Source organism: Zalophus californianus, chromosome 9, assembly GCF_009762305.2.
Source record: "Zalophus californianus isolate mZalCal1 chromosome 9, mZalCal1.pri.v2, whole genome shotgun sequence".
NCBI lineage: Eukaryota > Metazoa > Chordata > Mammalia > Carnivora > Otariidae > Zalophus > Zalophus californianus.
The window spans coordinates 57179984-57206479 of NC_045603.1; the positions used below are offsets into that span (position 1 = coordinate 57179984).

The 26496-nt window shown below is 41.3% G+C and overlaps 1 protein-coding gene across 4 annotated transcripts in view; it reads left to right on the forward strand.

Moving 5' to 3' along the window:
* Positions 1 to 2493: 2493 nt before the first annotated feature.
* The window catches only part of R3HDM2 (R3H domain containing 2), a 157946-nt gene continuing 133943 nt past the window's right edge, over positions 2494 to 26496 (forward strand). For all 4 annotated transcript variants that reach the window (XM_027592283.1, XM_027592282.1, XM_027592292.1 and 1 more), the window contains exon 1: positions 2494 to 2657. The gene's annotated coding sequence lies outside the window, so the exon portion shown is untranslated. The remainder of the gene's footprint in view (positions 2658 to 26496) is intronic.

Below are 26496 nucleotides of genomic sequence, written 5' to 3' on the forward strand. Positions count from 1 at the left end.
GTTAGAGATGAAATTCCTCTTCAGATCAAAGGCCTTGCTGGGAAGCCTGGAGGAAAAGGGAGAGATGAGAGGTTTTAAGACAGGGCATTAAAGAGTGACTCTCAAACAAGAGGGGTCCTTGGCAGGACACTTTGTGTCATTGTCATGCAGATAACAAGAGTTTCATTTTCCTTTGCCAGGTACTTCTCAAAGCCCCACTGCCCCCTTTCTCCCTTCCTGAGGCTCATAATGCAGACTCCTTTGTTAGCCACCGCTCCCCCCTCCATCCCCACCCTACTGGGCTCAAAACTAGCCAGTATGAAGGCTAAGGAAAAGGAGGGGAAGTGTTCTAGCCAGGTCTTCTGTATCCTCAGGGGAAAGTCTGAAGGTGGGAAAGGGGCTTGAGAGCTAGCTTTGCTCACCCTTTGGGGACTCTTCTATTTAGGAAAGGGGATTTTGAGATTTCTCAGAATCCCTGGTTCTCCAAAGGTCCTCACCAGTGGCTCTTCAGGGAAGGGCCTGTGCTCCCACAGTAGGGATTTACCTGGCAGGAATGGTGGGTGGAGTTAGGAGGATGGGTTTTTATTTTAATTATTTATTTATTTATTTTTAAGATTTTTATTTATTTGTGTGTGGGGGGGAAGAGAACACAAGCAGGGGGGAGAGGCAGGCAGAGGGAGAAGCAGGCTCCCCGCTGAGCAAGGAGCCTGATGTGGGACTCCATCCCAGGACCCTGGGATCATGACCTGAGCCAAAGGTGGGCGCTTAACCAATTGAGCCACCCAGGCGTCCCAGGAGGATAGGTTTTTTAAACCAGACGACCTTGGTCAAAATTCTCTCTCTTCCTTTTATTAGCTGTGTGACTCTAGGCAAGTTACTTGAACTTTCTTGCTTTCATTTCTTCATTGGTGAAATGGGAAACATGATTACCCATGATTCCAAAATCCAAAAGACCCCCATAATACACTTTTTTTTTTTTGTAACTCATATGGTGAACTGAACAGAGGGGGAGGTTATCTATGATCTTTTAAAAAAATGTACTGAGACTATTTATACATTTTTACTCCAGAAATATCAATTATTTGATTATGGGATACCCCTGGGGGTATTATATAATATACAGTATGTGTATCATTTTACCTTTCTAAAACTTGAAATTTTCTGAATTCTGAAACATGTCTGGCCCTATGGACTTTGAATATGGGATTATAGATCTGTAATGATTATTTCAGAGTTTTGAGATTTAAATAATTTTGTAAAGCACTTACAGTGGCTGGCACATAGCAAGTTCTTAACAAAAATTTATTATTTCTGCTATGCAGGTTTGTCTGTGGGCCAAATATTTCCACCAATATTTGCCCTTCTGGGCTCTTCTTTCCTAGATGCCATGCCCCTAATCTCTGTCTGCAGTACAGTCAGTTAGCCAGTCATCTTTGTTGCTTACCTTATATTCCTAGCATTGCACACAGTGCCTGATCTATTATATGTGTTTAAAGGTGTGGGAATTTTGCCCCTGTTCTACTGAAAATTAACCAAACATCCACCGTACATGTTTAAGGCACACAGCACATAACTTCTCTGTAGCTTACTCCATCTCCCTTACCTCTAACAACCAATTGCTCCTTGTTTCCACAGCACACTGAACATATCTCTATCTATAGCACTTACATTGTACTGTAATTATTTTTTTGCCTACTGCAGTTCTTGCGGCATATTAAATATTTAATAGCCAAATTCTATCAATGTAAGACTACAGTTCTTTGAGGGAGTTGGTCAGTAAATGATCCATCTGACCAATAACTTAAATTGATTCTGCCTAGAACGGACAGAATGGGGGAGGTTGCAAACTCAAATGACTCTTAAGGAAAAGAACTGTATCTTGGAAGGGGGTGGTAAGTGATTTTAATAAGATGGACTTAAAACTTTTTATAGAATTGAATTTTTACATCTGAAAAAATGGACATCCACCTACTACGTGATCTTTGTCCATTTATACTACAAATATTTATTGCAGGAGTTTCTGTCCTAAGTGAAAGGCTATTTTGAAAGTGCTCTGTAGACTCAAATTACTTTAGAGTAATTAGTATTATGTTTAAATCCTGGGTGAATCTGACAGGCTTCATGGACTTGAGGACTGAGGATCACAGCGGATCTGGATTGCTGACTCGAGACACAGGTAACGCGGAGGGAGCGAACGAACGAGCGCGCTGGCGTGTGCGTGTGTGCCGGGGAGGACAGCGTGTGGGTAGTCGGGGCGAGTGGGTGATTAGGGGCGTCTGCAGCAGTGGAGAGAGGCACAGAGGAAGCAGGGACGCGCGGGGCGCAGGACGCGCTGACGATTACGCCTGACGTGGTGACGTAGCGCGCAGGCCGCAGCGGGGGGCGGACTCTGGGCCTTTCTTCCCTTCTGATTCTCCCCCTCCCCCCTTTTCTCCCTTTCCGGGTTTGGTTCCCCCCTTTTCTCCCCCTCTCCCCCTTCCTTCCCAAGCCCCTTTCCCCTCCCCCGCCCCAATCCCCCCTGCTCCCCCGCCCTGGGCCCTAGGGAAACCCCCGCCGAGAAGAGCCCGCCCCCAGAAGCGCGCCGCCGCCGGCCGTCGGGGCCGAGCCGCAGCCGAGCGGCCGTGGGCCCGGGCGGCGGGCGGAGACGCTGGCGCCCTCCCCGCTACGGCCCGTGTGAGGTGAGGCCACCTCCCGGCCGAGGGGGCAAGCGGCGCGGGCAGCCCGTGGGGAGGGGGCGTGGCGGTCGCGGGGGCTGGCGGGCGGAGGACCCCCCGGCCTGTGTTCCCCGCGCTGGAGCTACCCGGGCCTGGGGGCGGTGGGGCAGGGCCGGAACCCACAGTGAAGGACGGCCCCGAGGCCCGAGACGCCCCGAGTGTGCGCGGGGAGCGCAGGCGAGAAGCGGGGGAATGGGGGGCGCGGGGCAGAGGGCGGGGGGCTGGCGCCACCTGTGGCCTGTGCGGTGGGACCTAAAAACTGTTGCGCCCTTGTAGTGCTTGGGGGTGACTAGCTCCATGTGTTTCTTGGGTTTCCGTTTTCCTGCGAGCATTGGAAAAATGGGAGGGAAAGGTGTTGAAGCGTTTCAAATCATGCCGGTATCCGAGTTATTAGAGGACAGGGATCCGAGTTGGAATGTACAGGGAGATGTTTCTGGAGCTTAAAAGTTGGGCCTACTTTAAGGCTCATAACTCACTCGTGAGCCTCTTAAAACTCTTACTGATTTTGGTGACTCCACAGAATAATTATTCACTCAGTAAATTGTTCTTGGATAATGATGAGACATGTTTTCCAGGTTTATTGAGAAATAATTGAGGCACACAGCATGTTTATGTTTAAGGCACACAGCATGATGGTTTGATTTACGTATATTGTAAAATGATTGTTGAAATAGAGAGAGGTTCAGCTAACATCCATCATTTTTGTATAGATACCATAAAAAAAAAGGAAAGAGAATAAAATTTTTTTTTCCTGGTGACGAGAATTCTTAGGATTTACTCTATTAAGGACTTTCCTATAAATCTCATAGCAGGGGCAACCATAGTCATCATGTGGTGCCTTACATCCCTACTACTTATAACAAAATTGTTCCTTTTGACCGCTTCCTCCAATTCCCCCTCACCTTACCCTCTGCCTCTGGTAGCCACAAGTCTGATCTCTTTTTCTATGAGCTTGGTGTTTTGTTTTTTTCGTTTGTCTTTTTAGATTCCACATCTAAGTGAGATCGTACACTGTTTCTTTCTTTGACTTACATGCCTTCGAGGCCTATCCATGTTTGTCACAAATGGTAGAATTTCCTCATTTTTTATGGCTAATATTCAATTATACACCCCCCCCCAACTTTATCCATTCATTCATCCATGGACATTAAGGTTTTCCTGTCTTTGCCAATGTCAGTAATGCTGCTATGAACATGGGGATTCAGATGGCTCTCCGAGTCTGTTTCTGTTGGTGTGGGAAAATTTAAATTCAGATCCCAGTTGGATGAATGTTCTTGTATAAATTTTTTTTCAAATAGACTTAACTGAAATAGAGAAGCCTGAGTTCTGTCTGATGTTGGTGGGCACATGGAGACTGGGGAAGAAGGAGGTGACAGGTTCTACTTCCCGAATATCACACATTCCTAGCATTTTAATTGTATTTTTGAATAGTTAGATTGGCACTTGAATTAGTTGTTAGTGGCTCCTCTTAATTTCTCATGCATTTTTTTTTTTCTTCCTTTTCTCCTTTCTCCAGTATTTCCTTTTTTTCCTCTTTCTGGAGACTTCAAAACAAAAATGACTTAAATAGGGTGCCTGGGTGGCTCAGTTGGTTGGGCGACTGCCTTTGGCTCAGGTCATGATCCTGGAGTCCTGGGATCGAGTCCCACATCCGGCTCCAGGCTCTGTGGGGAGTCTGCTTCTCCCTTTGACCCTCTCCCCTCTCATGCTGTTTTTTAATCTCTCTCTCAAATAAATACATAAAATCTTTAAAAAAAAATGACTTAAATAGGGGTGCCAAGTGGTAGGTTAGGTTAATTCAGTTCACTTTTTAGTTGTATTTTTCTTCCCCCATTGCTGTTCTCCATAGGGTTGAGAGGACAGAGAATCTTTCTGGAATGTCTGATGACTGTCAGCAAAAGTTAAATTTCACAGTTACTGTTCCAGCTGTCTTTGTGTCCACTGTAAGATCTATATTGTAGATCTCCACTATTTATTTATTTATTTATTTATTTTAAAGATTTTATTTATTTGAGAGAGAGAGCACAAGCCAGGGGGAGGAGCAGAGAGAGAGAGAGAAGACTCTCCGCTGAGCAGGGAGCCCAATGCAATGCGGGGCTCATGCAATGTGGGGCTCCATCCCAGGACCCTGAGATCATGACCTGAGCCTAAGGCAGACACTTAACCGACTGAGCCACTCAGGTGCCCCAATCCCCACAATTTAAAACAAAAATTAAAAAATTCGGGTATGTAAAAATAGGGTGCCAGGTATTTTTTAATGGAAAAGAGGAGTCTGAAGGGGAAATAGCTTCCTTGCTTTTTCAGAATAAAAACCAAAGACTTTACAATTGCCTTTAAAGCCCTAGATCTGTAACACCCTTTCCTCCCCAGCATACTCCTTTGATCTGGCCCTTCCTTGAGCACACCAGGCTCACTTTTGCTTGCCTCAGGGGCTATGCATTTACTCCCAAGATCTTCCTGGATCACTTTTTCATTATAAAGCCGCATAACTTTGTCCCCTCACCTCCTTCAGTTCTTTATTCAAATGTCACTTGAACAGTGACATTTCCTTGGTTATTTAAATTGCAACCCCCCCAACCTTTACATAATTCTCTATCCTACTTTTCTGCTTTATTTTTCTCCTTACTCTTAGCAACCTATAATGTACTTATGTTTGGTGTCCCCCACTAGAAAGTAAGCTTAATGAGAGTAAATAGTCTTGTTTTGTTAATTGCTGTGTCCTCAGCACTTAGCATAGAACTTACCATGCATGGTGCTCAACAGTTTTCTCCTTGTCATGAATTTTTGATCATGATTGGTTGTCCTTGGAAGTGTGGAATGAATTTTCACTAGGATTTTGTGAGGTACTCATTGGAAGAATTTGAGATTCTTTTTCTGTCATTTCTTGCCACATTTCTCTTTTTGACAGAAGTCTTGTGCTTTCAGCTCATTGAATGAAAGCACTTTGAAGGCAGAGAGGATGAAGCATAGGGGATCTTTGGTGTTGGTGGCCCTAGAGGAAGATTATAGTAAGATCTCATGTGACTAGAATTTTGACCTCCCGCTTCAGGCTCCTCCATTGATGTGTGTTCACTTCCCTGATGAGACAGTTACCATCCTTACCTCTTTGGCCCCAAGGCACTGAACAGGCTGGTTCCCCTTTGAATTTTTCAGTAGACTGAAGATGTTAATATTTACAGTGTGGGCTCTATGGGTTATATTTTTTCCCCCCATTCATGTGGAGCTGGTTGAGCTCAAAAACTATGAGAATAGCTTTCTCTAACGATGATGGAGTGGTTCATTCTAGGGAACATCTGATCCTTTTATTCATAAATCCATTTTGGGGGGGCATTTTTAGCAACTAAATTCTATATTAAGTCTGAGGAGAAAAGGAGCAGGCCTCCTGAATTCTGTGGATTATCCCTCATTTATTTTTTCCTTTCTCGTTTCTTGGTTGGCGCATTTGTTACCTTTGTTGACCTTCTGGCTAGAGTGGCCTAGATGAGGTTTCTCTTTGTGGCAGTCCTGGCCACTCTTCTCCAGCTTAGGAAGGCAAAGGGGGTTGAGATAGGGGTTTTAACACTTTGTGGGAATGCTGGTGGCAAAGCTTAAAGTTTTTGCTTACACCTTTGCCAGGACATTGAAAGCTGCCAGGCCTATGAGAGAACAGTTTGTGGGAGGGTGGAAAAATTGGGGATCTTTTTTTTTTTTTAAGATTTTATTTATTCATTTGAGACACAGAGATACAGAAAGAGAAAGCATGAATAGGGAGAGAGGCAGAGGGAGAAGCAGGCCCCTCGCTGAGCCAGGAGCCCGATGTGGGGCTTGATCCCATGACCCTGGGATCATGACCTGAGCCAAAGGCAGATGCTTAACCATCTGAGCCACCCCAGAATTGGGGATCTTGTATCTATTTGGACTGGATGTGGTTCTGGTATTAGGGTAAAGAAGTAACAGCGTCAGAAATAGATCAGTAGTTCTTATTTTGTGAATAATTTGACATAGGTAGTTTGATAAATATTTCTATTAAACTTCTGTTGCCCTCTTTTAAATCCTTTCACAAAGTTTCTAGGAAGTCTTTCTCATGCTCTAGAGATACTTAACCATTTCTATACCATGTTCTCAGCTCTGATAGATAATACTGAGTACTGACAATGTTTCAGTGTAGGTAATGATTTCTGAATGATGCAGTGCTTATTCCTGTGCCAGATCTCTTCATAAACTCAAGGAAAGTTTTCAGGAAAAAGCATATTTTGAGGAAGGGATAAAAAGTGTTGCATTTTGGTTGCATGATCCCAGGAAGTGCAGAGGAGAGAATTTTGTGAAACAGTGTATGCTGTTTTTTGTTTTGTTTTGTTTTTTTAAGGTTTTTCTATGCCTCCTTGTAAGATTGGATAAGGGACTCTGAGTGTCCTTGTGTGGAATGTGCTGCCAGTTTACAAGTAGGAAAAATAACTGAATGTGTATGCATGAATACAGTTGGTGGGTCTAATTTTAGAGACCTTCTTCACACACAGTGGCCTCAGTATTTTCCTCCAGCTGTATCCTTATTCTCTGTGTAGAAAACATTTGACTTAATAGTCTTTTAGCGGTTGATTAACTTTTGTTCTTACCATGGTTGCTAGTTTATTTATTTATTTATTTTTGTTTTAAAATTTTTATTTATTTGAGTGAGAGAGTGAGAGCAAAGCAAGAAAGACAGCATGAGTGGGGTGAGGGACAGAGGGAGAAGCAGAGTCCCCCCTGAGCAGGGACCCTGGTGTGGGGCTCAATCCCAAGACTCCAGGATCATGACCTGAGCTGAAGGCAGACACTTAACCAACTGAGCCACCCAGGTGCCCCCATGGTTGCTAGGTTGGCAGTGTAGCACGTGTCCCATCTTTCCAATGAAGTTACTCTGTCATTCCTTCCTAACTTTGAGTTTATTTCTGAAAACAGAGATAGGAAAGATTTCTTAACCTTGATCTGTTTTAACTCCTTTTTGAGTTCCCTTAGATTTCCTTAGCATATATCTGTTTTTGCCAGCACTTAAAATTGATGTTGTTGGGGTGCCTGGGTGGCTCAGTTGGTTAAGCGTCTGCCTTTGGCTCAGGTCATGATCCCAGGGTGCTGGGATCGAGCCCCATGTTGGGCTCCCTGCTCAGCAGAGAGTCTGCTCTCCCCCACCCCACCCCCATGCTTGCTCGTGCTCTCTCTCTCTGAAAGAAATAAAATCTTAAAAAAAAAATTGATGTTAAAAGCTCTTAATTACAACAGTCTCCGCTGATTTCATCATTTTCACTTGGGAAGTATGATAGGAGAGATTCTGGGATGCTTACTAAATCCAGGTGTTCTTTTGATTTTCTGCAGGGTCTCTTGTGAGTTGTTCAGTTGTTTGAGCCTATACTGGGAAAGCTGTTTCAGCTTTCTAGGTCTGACAGTAAGTTTCCCAGAGTGCTTTCCTGTGCTTTAAAAAAATAGAACTTCTCAAATTGGGAACCCCAATTAGAGATGAGAGAAAAGGTGCAAAAGCCTCAGGTAGTCATGTCTCTTAATAGTGAAAACACTTCTGGTGTTTTTAAAGGACTCATTTTATTCTATTCCTCAGTTTGTTAACCACAAAAGCATCAAAAATCTTTCATTCCCTTTGATTGCTTCCTTACTTGTTCACACTCTGACTTTTCTAAATTGTCAAAGACTTCGATTTTTCTTGGGAAACAATTTGCAGTCATTTTTGGGTATTTTCTTGGGGAAAATAATGACACTTGTTGGTGTTCCTGTAAGGTCTCTTCCCTCAGACCATTGTTCTGATTCTTCCATTTCTCTGATTCTTCCATTTTTCTATAGGTGTTTTATAGCTTTTTTTTTTCAATTGAATATCTCCAAATCTTTTACAAGCAAGTAAAAACTATAATTTGGTACCCATACAATTACTCAGAGGTTCTGAAAGATCTTAGCTTAAGTCCTTATCCTATAGAACTAGAATATAAGAATAAATGAAGCATTAGCAGGTTTTAAAAGAACTCAGTTTATTTCTAGTTGGCATTTGTTAATTGTGAGTCTGTATTGGGAGAAAAAAAGCTGGTCAAGTTTTGGTCATCTTCTATCTAGATTTTTTGGAGATAATTTTGCTCCTGTTATTAGTCTTCTTCTTCTTCTTTTTTTTTTTTTTAAAGATTTTGTTTATTTATTTGACAGAGACAGAGTGAGAGAGGGAACACAAGCAGGGGGAGTGGGAGAGGGAGAAGCAGGCTTCATGCTGAGCAGGGAGCTTGATGCGGGGCTCGGTGAGCCGAAGGCAGGCTCTCAGGTGACTGAACTTACCCAGGTGCCCCAATCATTACTAGTCTTTTATATAGTTCTTGTCTGATGTACGAACTATAGACTGTTATAAGTTCATTAACTAGTTTCCTTTGCCACTTTGTCCGTTATCTTCCTTGTATGGATGCTTTTGGTATATTTCATGTTGATAATATTTGTGTTTCAGTGTTTATTATTACTAATGATCAAAACCATATTCATATCTGCAAAGCACTTTCTCTTTCCTAGAAGCTCATTGGACCTTAAAGGGGTGTCAGGGGCGCCTGGGTGGGTCAGTCGTTAAGCATCTGCCTTTGGCTCAGGTCATGATCCCAGGGTCCTGGGATCGAGCCCCACATCGGGCTCCCTGCTCGGCAGGAAGCCTGCTTCTCCCTCTCCCACTCCCCCTGCTTGTGTTCCCTCTCTCGCTGTGTCTCTCTGTCAAATAAATAAATAAAATCTTTAAAAAAAAAAAGGGGTGTCAACATTTATATTAAAAGACCAAATTTTCCAAGTATGTGGTTCATAATTTTTGTGGGGCAGTGTTTTTGTTGCAAATGTCAGTTGTAAGAATTTATGCATGGTTTTGGCATGTGAGCAACATTATGGGCTTCAGGTAATTCTTTGTCCCTTGGAGAACTAGGTGGATTAGATTTGTGAAAGCTTCTATAAGCTTCGTAACAGAGAATTAGCAGGAAAGTAATCAAGGCAGTGACAATTGAAATTTAATAATGAATACATTTGAAATACATTTTCTCCCTAAACTCACAAATTGTTCTTTTTACTTACTCTTCCTTTGTGACTGTGCGAAAAGGGAAGAAGAAAATCTAGGACAGTAACCAGCTGATAACTTCCAGGAAACAGCGTGCTATGGGTAGGTAGCAGGTGAATGTATACCCACACAAGAAGTGGGCACTTAGTGTTTCTAATGCTGTTGGTGGAGGCAGCTCCCAGCAGCCATCAAAATCAATGGGAAGAACATGGTAGACTTTGTTCATCCTTTTTATCCTTATTTTATTCAGTTTTTCTGCAGCATTTGTCACTGTTGACCCCTCTCTTGAAATGTTTCAGTGACACTAATTTCTTTTTTTTTTTTTTAAAGATTTTATTTATTTATTTGAGAGAGAGAATGAGATAGAGAGAGAGCATGAGAAGGGAGAGGGTCAGAGGGAGAAGCAGACTCCCCGCTGCACAGGGAGCCCGATGCAGGACTCGATCCCGGGACTCCAGGATCATGACCTGAGCCGAAGGCAGTCGCTTAACCAACTGAGCCACCCAGGCGCCCAGTGACACTAATTTCTTTTCCACTTGCATTCCTGGCTCTTTTTCTCCTTCTCATCTCTTAGTGTGTGTTTTCCTTAAGATTTCTGAATTTTGACTCTCTCTCATTCTTAAACTTTAATGGCATAAGCATCTTTTGGAGAATTTGTTAAGGCTTACAAAAGCCTTCCGGATCTGGCCCTTGCTAGCCTCTCTGACCTAACTTGTATTACACTTAACTGTTCTTACAGTTAAGGCCCCCAGGGCCGTTGTACTTAAAATTCCTTCTGCATGAAATGTTATTCTCCCAGATCTTTACCTGCCTTACCTCTTCTTATTTTTCAAGTCTCAGCTCAGATGCTTCCTGCATAGATCTTCCCTGACCACCTATACAAAATAACCTCCCCTTTGTGCTTTATCACGTTCTTCTGTTTCATTATCTCCACAGCACTTACCACTATCTTAAGTTATCTTGTTTGTTTTCTTGTCTGTAGTCTGGTTCACACCTAGAACTTAAGCCTTATGGGAACAGGGACCTTACTTATTTTATAATTGCTGTATTCCTAGGACCTAGAATAGTCACTCAATATGCATTTGTTGAATGAATGAATGAAATGTGGATTCCTGGGTCTTACCTCCAGAGATTTTGATTTAGTAGGTTTGGGATGGGGTTTGTACTTTAACAGACATTCCTTTTTTTTTTTTTTTTTTTTAAAGATTTGATTTATTTATTTGAGAGAAAGAATGAGATAGAGAGCATGAGAGGGGAGAGGGTCAGAGGGAGAAGCAGACTTCCTGCTGAGCAGGGAGCCCGATGTGGGACTCGATCCCGGGACTCCAGGATCATGACCTAAGCCGAAGGCAGTCGCCTAACCAACTGAGCCACCCAGGCGCCCTTTAACAAACATTCCAAGTGTTTCGGATGTCTCTGGTCGGTTGTCTTGGATGACATTTAGAAAAACCTTGCTCTACACAGTCAGCCAGTCTCATACACTCTGATGGCTTCACTTAGCATCTGTTACTATAAGCTGACAACTTGTGAATCTGTGTCTCCAGTTCTGATCTCTCACCTGAGCTCTAGGCTCATTTCTTCAGTGGTCTCTTCAATATCTCCATTTGATTGTCACCTAGCATCCCAGATTCAGCATGACTAAGGCAAAAATAATTTTTCCATGGAAATTTTTTCTTCTGAGTTCTTTTTTCTGTTAGTGATACCACCTAGGTGCATAAGCCAAGAAACCTCGATGTTAAACTTGAGTCCTTACTCTTTAACACCCAGTAATTATAAGTTACGTAGACACTTAACTCTTCAGTCTGTCCTGAATCTTTCCATTTCTCTCCATTAGCATTGCCACTTTCTTAGTTCAGGAGACCATCCTCTCTCATCTGGATAACTGTGATGGGCTTGAACTGGCCTTCCTATCCTAGTCTTGCTCCTTCTAATCTTTCATTTAGTTCTGTACCCTTCAGCCAAAAGAAGATTAAAGTCTATAATTTTTCTGCTGCTTATAACCTTTTTTTTTTTTTTTTAAGATTTATTTATTTGACAGAGAGAGATACAGTGAGAGAGGGAACACAAGCAGAGGGAGTGGGAGAGGGAGAAGCAGGCTTCCTGCAGAGCAGGGAGTCCGATGCGGGACTCGATCCCAGGACCCTGGGATCATGACCTGAGCCGAAGGCAGACGCTTAACCGACTGAGCCACCCAGGCGCCCTGCTTGTAACCTTTTAATGTCTTCTTTTTTGCTCCCCATACAAAGGTTGTTTTTGTTCTGTTTTGTTTTGATTTGTTTTAACCTGGGTGTTTTAACCTCACCTGCCTTATATTTTGCTGTCTTTCCTTTGCTTTCAGGCTTAGGCATCAGCTACAGATAAATTACTTGTTCTTTCACCCTCCCTATTCACCTTGCTGCCTTGGAGAAACCATTGTTTCCTCTGAATGCCTCTGTTCCCCAACACAACAAAAACAAAAACCTTCACTGGTTTGGATATCATGTTCTGGAACCCTTTCAAGGCATCCTAAACCTCTTATTTTTTGTCTGTTTTGAACCACTTTCCACAAAGCTGGGTTCCCCTTTGTCTTTACCCTATCATATTTCTCTCTTTATATTCCATTCTGAGTTTCTGCTCACACTGAAGTTAAATTTGCTAGGATCGTGATCTCTCCTGTGCCAAAAGAGCTCTCTAAAACATGTGATTTTTGTCTTACTCCTCTACTAACTGTAAGGAAGAGAAGGAAAGAAAGAAACTAGATGATTTGAGGCATATGTTCTAGAGGGGTATGTTCTAGATTGTGATTTTGCCAGTTTGCCTCTCCTAGCTAATGCCATACCCAAGAGAGATCATTGTTTGAGTCTTGATTTGGATCAGAGCTATACTAAGGCCAATAACTGAAACTCTGACCTAAGTTTTTACCCTTCTTGATTGTACCATCAAAGTGTTACCTTTCCTATTATCACAGTGTCTTCAACCTTATATTACTTATCCCCCTTTCCAATCTTTTTATTTTCCCTTCAGAGTTACTTGGTTTAAAAGTTATTCTTTGTGTTTTACTCTCCATCCTGTCAGTATTTTTGATTATGAAGTCAAAATAGGGTTTTATACTTGCAGTATTTTCCCTTTATGGTAGTGCAGAAATATTTTTTCTTTCTTTTTGAATGAATGTAATGGCTGAAAAATTATGTATATTTGACCAGCAAGATAGGACTACTGAAAGAATACAGATTTGTTTGGTTTCTATATAGGCTTTATGAGAAATAAAATCAAAGTTACTGTTTAAAACTCTGAATTTTTAACCCTGTTTGAAGTTCTCTGATGCTTTTCTGAGTTTAATCTCAATAATTGCACTGAATCAATGTCTTCATATGTAGAATGGAGTTGATGGTCTACTTCCTTTTAGGGTAGAGGAAAACTTACTTTTGGAGGTATCTCTAAAGGTTAGGTACAGTAATACTTTTTGATACATCTGTTGATTTAAAATGTGGACACTTCGGTTAAGCATCTGCCTTTGGCTCAGGTCATGATCTCAGGGTCCTGGGATTGAGTCCCGCTTCAGGCTCCCTACTCTGCCGGAGTCTGCTTCTCCCTCTCCTCCCCACTCATGCTCTCTCTCACTATCTCTGTCTCTCTCAAATAAATAAATGAAATCTTAAAAAAAAATAAAATGTGGACGCTTGAGACTGAAGCTCCATTTAATGTATTCTTAAGCTAGCTTCAGTATTTTACTCCACCTATATTTAGCTAATAATACAGAAGAGGGGGGCACCTGGGTGGCTCAGTCAGTTAAGCGGTTGCCTTTGGCTCAGGTCATGATCCCAGGATCCTGGGAGCAAGCCCCACTTTGGCCTTCCCTGCTCAGCAGGGAGTCTTCTCCTCCCTCTCTCTCTCTGGCCCTCCCCCCTGCTCATGCTCTCACATGCTCTCTCTCTCTCAAATGAATAAAAAAAAATCTTAATCATACAGAAGAGGGACAAAGAGGTATCTGCAGATATTAATGAGCATACTTTCCATGTACCTGAGTTTTATTTATACCAGCTTGGTGGCCACAGTCAGCAAGCATAGCCTATCATAGAAGGACTGTCTGTATTAAACGTGATCAAATTACTAGTCTCTGATGTTCTCCAGTGCTGTTAAATAACACAACAGCGTTGAAGTTAATGTTGGGTATGAGAAAACACTGCTTTATTTCTGTGTGCTCTATTTTCTTCCTTTTTTTCCTTTGGAATTAACATTGCTTTCATAACTGCTTGTCTGTATCTTGGTTGGGAAATGGCAGTTGTCTTTTCAACTTAGTGGACTGGCTGGATGCAGACATAGGATCTATTCAGGTCCATTATGTGTTCTAGGCCACAAAATTCTGTTTTCTCTGTTTCATTTTGTCCTTTATTGTTGACTTGTGTTTTGCTCAATGCCCACAATAAGGGCATTCTGCCAGATGAGGCCCCCTGAAAAGATGATAGATTTTCAATGCAGAATTACAGGGAGGGGACACCTGGGTGGCTCAGTCAGTTATGTGTCTGCCTTTGGCTCAGGTCATGATCTCAGGGTCCTAGGATTGAGTCCCATTATCGGGCTCTCTGCTCAGTGGAGAGTCTGCTTCTCCCTCTCCCTCTGTGCTCTCCCTCTCTTTCTCTCTCTCTCAAATAAATAAATCTTTAAAAAAATAATTACAGGGAGGGGAGAAGGAAAAAAAGAAAAAATAATAATTATAGGGACTCACTTGCCACTGTTTCGTTTTACCACCCAGCTTTTTTCACCTAACACAGATTTAATCCTTTTATATAGGCTGCTTTGGTGTACTGCAAGCCTACCATATAGTATTAGCTTAGAAATCAGAGAAACTATCTGTTTATTATTAGTCTTTGTTTAAAATAAGTGTCACCTGTATGTTTTCTTCCTAGAATGAGTCTCTGTTAGAAGATCTTCTCTTAGGGGCACCTGGGTGGCTCAGTCAGTTAAGCCTCTGCCTTCTGCTCAGGTCAAGATTCCAGGGTCCTGGGATCAAGCCCCACATCAGGCTCTGTGCTCAGTCGCAGTCTGCTTCTCCCTCTCCCGGCTGGTACTCTCTGTCTGTCAAATAAATTAATGAAATCTTTTAAAAAATCTTAAAAAAAAAATCTTAGCTTCTGGTCCTTCTGTATTTTTATAATAGAAAGAGGGATCTTCAAGTGCCTCCAAATACCTAACATCAAGAAAATTTATGAAAAGACCAAATCACTTATTCACTCAGATGTTTAAGTGCCTATTTGTTAGAGATTGTTATATGCCAAAGAAACTAAAAAAAAAAAAAAAAAGACATTGTCCCTATCCTTAAGGAGCTCATGTTTTATTATAGATTACACAAAAGTATAGTTAACCCTTGAACAACATAGGGGTTAGGGGTCCAACACCCCCCAAACACACAGTTAAAAATTCCATGTTATTTATTAATTTTTTTTAAAGATTTCATTTATTTGAGAGAGAAAGAGAATGAGCAGGGGAGAGGGGAGCTGAGGGAGAAGCAGGCTCCCTCCAATATGGACTTGATCCCAGGACCCTGGAACCATGACCTGAGCTGAAGGTAGACGCTTAACCAACTGAGCCATCCAGGCGCTCCTTGAAGGACTTAATTTTTAGAAAGATCACTTGTGACAAATTGGGAACTGGATTGGAAAATATACTGGCATCAGGGAGTCCAGTTTAAGGGCAGTCAAAATAATCCAGATAAGACATAGGCTCTGAAGTGGTCCTGCAAGTGCACAGGCATGAACAGATTCAAGAGATATTTAGCAGGTAGAACCAGTTAGACTTGGAGGTGTGTGTGTGTGTATGCGCGCACATTCGAATGAGAGAGAGAGAATGAATAGTGCTGAGAGGGATGAGGTCTTGTCTTAGCTTTCTGGGTTCCATACCAGGGTGGATGGTGACATCATTTATGAGTTAGGGAATACAGAAAGTTGTGTGTTTGGAAATACAGGTGAGGTGTTTGGTTTTAGACTGGTTGAATTTGAGGTACCTATGGAACCACACAGGAAATGCCTGAAAGGAAGTTGGGTGTACCGGCTTGGAGTTGGAGAGAGAATTTGAGGCTGGAGAGACATTCATGATTCAGCAGTATACACACTGTAGTTGAAGTGATGGGTTGGGTCATCTAAGGATCATTTTGGAAACTGAAAAGTTGAAGGCTGAGGAGAGAGTCTTGAAGAACACTGACAGTTAAAGGTGTGACTAGTGGCAGTGAAGTCTTGGAAGAAAATTGAGGAGGTGAGGAAGGTAAATGGAAAACCAATAAAATATGTGTGATAGGACCTTAGAGAAGAGAGTTTGAAGGTGGAGGAAGGCAATCATGTCAAGTGGGGTAGAAAGGTCAAGTATGGTAAGGACAGAAAAGAACCTACTGGATTTCACACTCAGGTCATTGGTGACATCAGTGAAAGGGTCACTGGAGTGATGAGAGCAGAGCCCAAATTGCATTGGATTGAGGAATATATAGGAGGTGGGGAAAATAAAGGCAAATAAGCCGTTTTTCAAGGTCATTACAAAGAGGTGGAGACAGAGGATAGTAGTGAGGGATTGTGGGGTTCAAGGAAGAGTTTTTTTAAGATGAGAGACTTGATCATATTTATATGTTTGGGGAGTGAGAAAGACAATAGAGAGTGGGGATAATGGAGTGAAGTCCTGGAGCATGTCGAGAAGATGAAATCCAGAACAGAGGTAGAATTGTTACCTTCTTTATTACAATAGAAGGAAAAGGTCAAGAAAGGGGTGGGGATAGATGTTTGGTATCTGAACAAAAGAACTTGAAGGCCGTAGGGCCTTACTATTCCTTTTGATGTAGAAGACTTATTTTTTTGGGTTAGGGGCCTGATGTGTTAAGGAGGGTTGTTAAGATAGGGGCCTTGAAAAAAAAATAGGGGCCTTGAAAAGAGAGCCAAATTTGAATAGCTGTTGAGAGAATGGGAGGGATAGCTGACTATGGGTCTTATATGGCTAGGCAGGCAAAGGTCGGGGAGGTGGCGTGAGGGTGGGAAGGCATTTTAAGTAGATAGAATAGCCTGAGCGAAGACCTAGGAATATTAAAGAATAAGGTATGTATGGAGATACAGCACTATTTTGAATAGCTGGAGAGGATATATAGAGAGCCTGATTTTATGGTAGACTTTAAGAGCTATATTAAGGAATTTGGAATATTTTGAGGCAAAGAGAAATCTCTGAAGATTTTTTTTAAAGGATTTATTCATTTGAGAGAGAGAGAGAGAGAGAGAGAGAGGGAGAGCATACAGCAGGGGGAGGGGCAGAGGGAGAGAATCTTCAAGCAGCCTTCCTGTGCGCTGAGCCTGACTTGGGGCTGATCCCACAACCCATGAGATCATGACCTGAGCTGACGCCAAGAGTCAGATGCTCAACCGACTGAGCCACCCATGCATCCTGGAAGATTTTAGTCATAGAAATGTTTATTTTATAAGAGTAACTGTGGTAGTAATTTGGAGAAATATTTATAGGGGATATAGAGTAGAGGGGGAGACACTGGTTAGGAGGCTGGTGTAGTAGCCCATGCAGAAGAAGTTGAAATCCACATAGACCAGGATATGTTGGGTAAGAAACAAACCCCCGCTCTCAGTAGCTTGAAACATCAATTTATTTCTCATTTGTGCTACATATCCATCAAGTGTAGGTCAGAGGCTTTTAGTTATTCAGGGATAGAGGCCAGTAGAGCAGTTACCGTTAGGAACATAGCTGGCTGCTCTGTGGGAGGCAAAAAAGAGCTCTTGCCCCATTAACTAAATTCTTTGCCCAGAAGTGATAGAAGCAGAGAAGAGGGGATAGGAGCTGAGAAGATCAGATGGATCAAGGAGATGGTGCTAGAATTTGGAAATTGGTTAAATGTGGAAGGAGAGGAAAGGAATTGTGAATAAATGACTCAGTTTCTGTCTTAGGTGAATGGATGGTATTGTTAATTGGAAATAAGAAAGGGGTAGGTTTTGGGAGCACCTAAATATATAAAGCAAATATTAACAGAAAAAGGGAGAAATAGCAATACAATAATAGGGAACTTTATTTTTTTTAAGATTTTATTTATCTGACAGAGACACAGCAAGAGAGGGAACACAAGCAGGGAGAGTGAGAGAGGGAGAAGCAGGCTTCCCGCGGAGCAGGGAGCCCGTTGTGGGGCTCGATCCCAGGACCCTGAGATCATGACCTGAGCCGAAGACAGACACTTAACGACTGAGCTATCCAGGCACCCCAGTAGGGGACTTTGATATCCCACTTTTATCAAGGGATAGAGCATCCAAACAGAAAATCAATAAGGAAACATTCCCTTAAGTGACATGTTAGACCAGATGGACTTAACAGATATACACAGAACATTCCATCCAAAATCAAGAGAAAAAACATTCTTCTCAAGTACTCACAGAATATTCTTAGGATCGATATTTTAAGCCACAAAACAAGTCTTAATAAATTTAAGAAGATAGAAATCATATAAAGAATCTTTCCCAACTACAATGGTATGAAACTAGAAATCAATTACAAGAAGAAAACTGGGAGGGGCGCCTGGGTGGCTCAGTTGGTTAAGTGTCTGCCTTCGGCTCAGGTCATGATCCCAGGGTCCTGGGATTGAGCCCTACGTTGGGCTCCCTGCTCAGTGAAGAGCCCCTTCCTCCCTCTCCCTCTGCTGCTCCCCCTGCTTGTGTGCTTGCGCATGCTCTCCGTCTCTCTCTCTCTGTCAAATAAAATCTTAAAAAAAAAGTTCTTTAAAAAAAAAGAAAACTGGGAAATTCACAGATATGTAGAGATTGAACAACATGCTATTTATTGAACAACCATTGGGTCAGAGAAGAAATCAAGAAAAATAAAAAAATACCCAGAGGCAAATGAAAATGGAAATACAATATACAAAATACTACACCTATGGGATGCAGCAAAAGCAGTTCTAAAACGGAAGTTGATAGTGAGAAATGCCTACGTTAAGAAACGAGAGATGTCAAATAACTAACTTTATACCTCAAGAAATTAGAAAAAGGATAACCCTCTCGTGTCCCCTCCCTCTTTGGAAGCTTTGTACTATCACTTTACTATTGCTCAATAAACTTTGCTCCCCTCCAAAAGGAAAAAAAAAAAAACCTAGAAAAAGAAGAATTAAGCCCAAAGTTAGTGGAAGGAAGGAAATAACAAAGAGCAGAGCAGAAATAAATGAAATAGAGACTAAAAAGATGATAGAAAAGATCAATGAAACAAAGAGCTGGTTGTTTGAAAAGATAAAATAGACAAATCTTATTTAGGCTTGCCAAGAAGAAAAGAGAGAAGACTCAAAATCAGAAATGAAAGAGAAGACATTACAACTGATACCACAAAAAAATAAAGGATCCTAAGAAATACAAACAATTATATTCCAACAAATTGGACAACCTAGAAGAAATGGATAACTACATACAACCTAACTAGACTGAATCATGAAATAGAAAATCTGAACGGACCCATTACTGGTAAGGAGGTTGAACCAGTAATCAAAAACCTCCCAAGAAACAGAAGTCCAGGACCAGATGGTGTCACTGGTGAATTCTGTGAAACAGTTAAAGAAGAATTAATACCAATATTTCTCAAACTATTTTAAAAAATAGGAGGGAACACTTCCAAACTTATTTTCAGAGGCTAGCATAACCCTGATACCAAAGCCAGACAGTGGAAGTATAAGAAAAGAAAATTACAAGTCAGTATCCCCAATGAACATGTATGCAAAAATCCTCAACAAAATATGAGCAAACTGAATTCAACAATACATTAAAAGGATTATATACCATAATCAAGTTGGATTTATTCCAGGGATGCAAGAATGGTTCAACATCTGCAAATCAGTCAGTGTGATATACCACTTTAACAAAATGAAAGCTAAGAAACATGATCATCTCAATAAATGCAGAAAAAGCATTTGACAAAGTTTGACGTCCATTTATGATAAAAACTCAATAAAGTGGATATGGAGAGAATGCACCTCAACATAATGAAGGCCATATATTACAAGCCCACAGCTTACATTATACTGAACAGTGAATAGCTGAAAGCTTTTGTCACCTTTTAATTTTTATTTAATTTTTTAAAGATTTTATTTATTTGTCAGAGAGTGAGAGAGAGAGACAGCAAGCAGGGGGAGCAGCAGGTAGAGGGAGAAGCAGGCTCCCCGCTGAGCGAGGAGCCTGATGTGGGACTCGATCCCAAGACCCTGGGATCATGACCTGAGCCGAAGGCAGATGTCTAACCGATTGTGCCAGCCAGGCACCCCTATTTTTATTTATTTTAAAGATTTTATTTATTTTAGAGAGAATGAGAGAGATCGATGAGCGGGGGAAGATGAGAAGGGGAGAGAATGAGAATCTGAAGAAGGCTGAGCACGGAGTATGGTGCAGGGCTGGATCCCACGACTGCGAGATCATGATCTGTGCTGAAACCCAGAGTCAGATGCTCAACCGACTGTGCCCCTTCTTTGCCACTTTATTCAGCATAGTATTAGAAGTTCTAAGTAGAGCAGTTGAGCAAGAAAAAGAAATAAATGGCATCCAAATCAGAAAGGAAGAAGTAAAACTGTCACTTTCTGCATGACATTTTATGTAGAAGACCTTAAACACCAAAAAAAAAAGTTAGAATTAGTAAATGCATTCAGTAAAGTTGCAGGATACAAAATCAATATACAAAAGTCAGTTGTGTTTCTAAACACTGATAATGAACTATCAGAAAGATACTAAGAAAATAGTTTTATTTACAATTGCATCAAAAATAATAAAATACCTAGGAATAGGGGTGCCTGGGTGGCTCAGTCGTTAAGCGTCTGCCTTCGGCTCAGGTCGTGATCCCAGGGTCCTGGGATCGAGCCCTGCATCGGGCTCCCTGCTCCACGGGAAGCCTGCTTCTCCCTCTCCCACTTCCCCTGCTTGTGTTCCCTCTCTCGCTGTGTCTCTCTCTGTGAAATAAATAAATAAAATCTTTTAAAAACCTGAGAATAAATTTAACGAAGGAGGTGAAGGACCTCTACACTGAAAACTCTAAGACATTGATGAAATAAATTGAAGATACAAATAAATGGAAAGATAGTCTATGCTCATGGATTGGAAGAATTAATATTAGTAAAATGTTCATACTACCCAAAGCAATCTATAGATTCAGTGTAATCCCTATCCCGATTCCAGTGGCATTTTTCACAGAAAACAGAGAATCCTAAAATTTGTATGGAACCACAAAAGACCCTGAATAGCCAAAGAAGTCTTGAGAAAGAGGACCAAAACTGGATGCATCACATTTCTTGACTTCACTATATTACTATATTATTGTATTCAAAATGGTGTGTAATAGCATGAAAACAGATAACATAGATTGATGGAACAGAATAGAGAGCCCAGAAACAAACCCAGGTATATATGGCCAATTTGTGATAAAGCAGCCAAAAATATACAACGGGGAAAGGATAGTCTCTTCAATAAATGGGGTTGGGTAGACTGGACAACTATCTTACATTATCCGTAAAAATTAAAAAATGAATTAAAGACTTGGAAACAGACCTGAAGCCCTGAAACTCTTAGAGGAAAACATTGGCAATAGCTCCTTGACATCTCTATTTGTGATGATTTTTTTGAATTTGACACCAAAAACAAAGGTAACAAGCAAAAATATACAAGTGGAAATACATCAAAACTAAAAAGCTTTTGCACGGGGGTGGAGGGGGTGCCTGGCTGGCTTAGTCAATAGAGCATGTGACTCTTGATCTCCAGGTCATGATATTGAGCACCATGTTGGGCATAGAAATTATTTTAAAAATAATTAAAAAGGGGCATCAGTCGTTAAGCGTCTGTCTTTGGCTCAGGTCATGATCCCAGGATCCTGGGATCAAGCCCTGCATCGGGCTCCCTGCTCCGCGGGAAGCCTGCTTCTCCCTCTCCCACTCCCCCTGCTTGTGTACCCTCTCTCGCTGTGTCTCGCTCTGTCAAATAAATAAATAAAATCTTTTAAAAAATAATTAAAAAAATAAAAAGCTTTTGCACAGCAAGGGAATCTGTCAACAAAATGAACAGCCTGAATGGGAGAAAAATTTTGTAAATCCTATGTCCAATAAGGGGTTAATATCCTCAAATATATGAAGAATTCATATATCTCAATAGAAAAAACACAATGTGATTTAAAAATGGGCAGAGGAACTGAATAGACCTTTTTTTTTTAAAGATTTATTTATTTGAGAGAGAGAGAGAGAGTACATGAGAGGGGGGAGGGTCAGAGGGAGAAGCAGTCTCCTTTGCTGAGCAGGGAGCCCGATGTGGGACTCGATCCTAGGACTCCGGGATCATGACCCGAGCCGAAGGCAGTTGCCTAACCAACTGAGCCACCCAGGGGCCCATGAATAGACCTTTTTTTTAAAAGGAGACGCACAGATGGCCAGTATGTACATGACAAGGTGCTCAACATCATTAATCATCAGGGGAATGCAAGTCAAAATCACAGATACCACTTCATACTATAGTTACAATGGCTATCATCAGAAAGATAAGCTAACAAGTGTTGGCTAGGATGTGGAGAAAAGGGAACTCTTTTTTTTTTTTTTTTTTTTTAGAGTGTGTGCGAGGGGCAGGGCGAGGAGCAGAGGGAGAGAGAGAAGCAGACTCCCCACTGAGCAGGGAGCCCCCTGGGGGGCTTGATCCCAGGACCCTCAGATCACAATCAGCCGGAGGCAGACGCTTAACCAACTGAGCCACCCAGGCACCCCCACCCCCAAATTTCTTAAGCAAATATTGCTTAAAATTGTTTTCCTATATCACCACAATAGTATTATAAAACTCATTATCACATTCAAAATATTTTAGTGATATTATGATTATGTATAGTCTATACTCAAATTTCCTCAATTATCTCAACAATTGAGATATTGCTTTATAACTTTCCTTCCTGCCAATCCTGGATTTATTCAAGGGTTGTATGTTGTCATTTAACGGTCATTTTTTCCCCAGTCTTTTAATTCAGAGCAGTTCTCTTCCCCCTTTTTTTGTTTTTCATGTAATTGATATTTTTGTAGAGTCCAGAGTAGTTATGTTGAAGAATGTTTTACAATTTGAATTTGTCATGATTAGATTCAGGTTAAACATTTTTGACAAGAAGATGTTATACATGTCTCTGTGTACATGATGTCCCTTTGTCCCATTGTTGGTGATAAAAAGTTTGATCACTTAAGTTGATGTCAGCTGCATTTCTTCTTTGTAAAGGTACTTTTTTCCCTTTGTAATTAAGAAACAGTCTGTGGGATGATACTTTTAAAAATGTGTGACTTTTCTGTTCCTTAATGTTTTACCCAGTGGTATTAACATGCACTTATGATCCTTGCTTGAATTGGTTATGACATTGGTGGTTGGAAAATGTTGATTCTCTCATTACTTCTACATTTTCTAGTTGGTGGTTTTCTAAAAAGAAGAGTTTTACTTTTCCTCCCTCTTTTTTTGTTTTTGAGGATCACTGTAGATTGGGTATTTTAAAAGAATCCGTTATGTTACAATTCACTGCTGTCAAAAATATTGACAGTATTCAGTATTAAAAATACAGTGGGGCACCTGACTGGCTTGGTCAGAAGTGTGAGCGACTCTTAATCTTGGGGTTGTGAGTTTGAGCCCCACATTGAGTGTAGAGATTATGAAAATAAATAAACTTAAAAAAATGGCAGTTGTAAATTTGGTCAATGTGAGCCCCATCAAACTGACTCCTGTGTCCTTTTGACATGACCCAGGCAGGCTTTGAGGACTTCCTTACACCCTGGCACTACAAGGTGTTTTGGGCTCACTTTGTACTTCACTTGCTTCAGACCTGGAATCAATCATTTCAGCAAGGAACCCTGATTCCTTTAGTGGCAAATGATTCCTTAAAAGGGGAATGACTTCATTTTCTTAATTATCCTTTGCTATCTTTATAGTATCAGTTATTTCCAATAAAAAAAAATTGAGTGGATTCTAAATCTGAGACCCTTCTGTGTCTTCCCAAATGTACCTGATAATGAAGTGTCTAAACTCAGAATGAAGTCTGTTAGAGGCAGCTCTGATGACTTGCCATCGGAGGCAAGGTATTGTGCAGAAAATTGACATTGTGTTTTTTTTTTCCTAACTTGGTGTGAAGGTGAAAATAAGTTTTCATATCCTTCTTACTCTCCTGTAACCCAGATCTTTTCTTCCTGTAGTTCAGCCACTTAAGAGTTGTTTCCCTCTTTTTATCTTCTGCTGTCTGAATTAAAATGTCCTTGGATAGGAAAACTCCAAACCAGGCCTTTCATACTTAGTGTTTTGAACCTGAACTTTGCATTCACCTGTATATATGTTTTACAATTGGACTTTGAGAACAATCTAGGAAAACTGACATGGTTAGGGTATTTATTATATTGAATATTTTTTTAAAAAATTTATTTATCTCTGAGACAGAGAGACAGCACAAGCAGGGCGGGAGCGGCAGGCAGAGGGAGAAGCAGGTTCCCCACTGAGCAAGGAGCCCGATGCGGGGCTCTATCCCAGGACCCTGAGACCACAACCGGAACTGAAGGCAGACGCCGAACAGACTGAGCCACCCAGGCATCCCTGTATCGAACATTTCTTTTGGAGTATGGTTCTGTGGCTCCTTATGAGGTCTGATGTTTTAGAGAATCCAGAATAGCCTTAGAATTGGGATCTAGTATGCCCTAATCACTTATGGTCCGAGAACTTGAAAACATCCTGCTCTAGGACTCTACGTGAAACGGGATATGTCAGTTCCTTCCACAAAAACATTTTATGCTGAAGGTAAAGCCCATTAAACCTATCTATATGTTCCATTGATGTGGAAACAAGCTGTAAGGAAAGTGGTGATGTGCTATTAATATGTTCTGTTGAAATATTTAAAATCCCGTTTTCCTTGTGGAGGAAATATAGCGTGTTTTGGGGAGGGAGGGGGGTGTAGGTCATGTCCAGAAGTTACAGATAATATTTTAATTAACACCATTACTAGCCTATCAGTGATTATATGGCTTATATATTTATTCTTTTATGCAGATGACTGCTCTAAGATTACTAAAGAAATTAGCTGCCTGGCAACATAAAAGTTCAGATATTAAAATGAATTGCCTTCCAACTATTTCTGTTGTCTAAATTTAGAATCATGTAGAGCTCCTGCAGAATTGAAATCTCTGGGGATTTTAATAGTCAAGACAGACAATATTCAGCTTTTTGGAGTAAAGAAGAGGAAAGGTAGCTTCAAATTAATTTTTGCACTGTCACTCAGACTACTTAATTAAGACACAGAGTCCAGTGAAAAATCAAGACTGTTCTGAGAATTTTGACTGTTGCTGAAAACTTGTTAGAGCCTAGGCTCTGGGTGTGGAAGGGATAATTTTTTCCCCTCCTAGCTGACTTGCTGGAGCTACTCACTATTCTTTCCTTACTGTCTCCCAAATTACACTTGATAAGTACAGTTCTTATACTTTACCTGGATGGATGGGGCATTACATCTGAGCTAGAGATCAGGTGAGCATTATATTTAGGTACTTGCAGGTGAATTTTAGGGCATGGAATTGTTTTGCATGTGTGTGAATTCAGAAGTTTGTGGGATTTTTTTTTTAAAGATTTTATTTATTTGACATAGCGAGAGCACAAGCAGGAGGAGCAGCAGAGGGAGAAGCAGGCTTCCAGCTGAGCAGGAGGCCTGATGCGGGACTCCATCCCAGAACGCTGGGATCGTGACCTGAGCCGAAGGCAGACGCTTAACCTACGGAGCCACCCAGGCATCCCTGTGGGATTTTTTTTTTTTAATAATTTTATTTTATTATGTTATGTTAGTCACCATACATTACATCATTAGTTTTTGATGTAGTGTTCCATGATTCATTGTTTGCATATAACACCCAGTGCTCCATGCAATACGTACCCTCTTTAATACCCATCACCAGGCTAACCCATCCCCCCACCCCCCTCCCCTCTAAAACCCTCAGTTTGTTTCTCAGAGTCCATAGTCTCTCATGGTTCGTCTCCCCCTCCGATTCCCCCCCCTTCATTCTCCCCTTCCTACTATCTTTTTTTTTTTTTTTTAACATATAATGTATTTGTTTCAGAGGTACAGGTCTGTGATTCATCAGTCTTACACAATTCACAGCATGCACCATAACACATACCCTCCCCAATGTCCATCACCCAGTTACCCCATCCCTCCCACCCCCCTCCATTCTAGCAACCCTCAGTTTGTTTCCTGAGATTGAGAGTCTCTTATGGTTTGTCTCCCTCTCTGGTTTCATCTTGTTTCATTTTTTTCCTCCCTTTCCCTATGATCCTCTGTCCTGTTTCTCAAATTCCTCGTATCAGTGAGATCATATGATACTTGCTTTCTCTGATTGACTTATTTCACTTAGCATAATACCCTATAGTTCATCCACGTTGTTGCATATGGCAAGATTTCATTTTTTTGATGGCTGCATAATATTCCATTTGTGTGTGTGTGTGTGTGTGTGTGTGTGTGTGTGTGTGTGCGCGCGCGTGTGTGTGTGTGTATACCACATCTTTTTTATCCATTCATCTGTTGATGGACATCTAGGTTCTTTCCATAGTTCGGCTGTTGTGGACATTGCTGCTATAAACATTTTTTTATAGATTTTATTTATTTATTCATGAGAGACAGAGGGAGAGAGAGAGGGAGAAAGAGAGAGAGAGAAGCAGAGGGAGAAGCAGGCTCCATGCGGGACTCGATTCCAGGACCCTGGGATCATGACCTGAGCCGAAGGCAGATGCTTAACCATCTGAGCCACCCAGGCGCCCTGCTGCTATAAACATT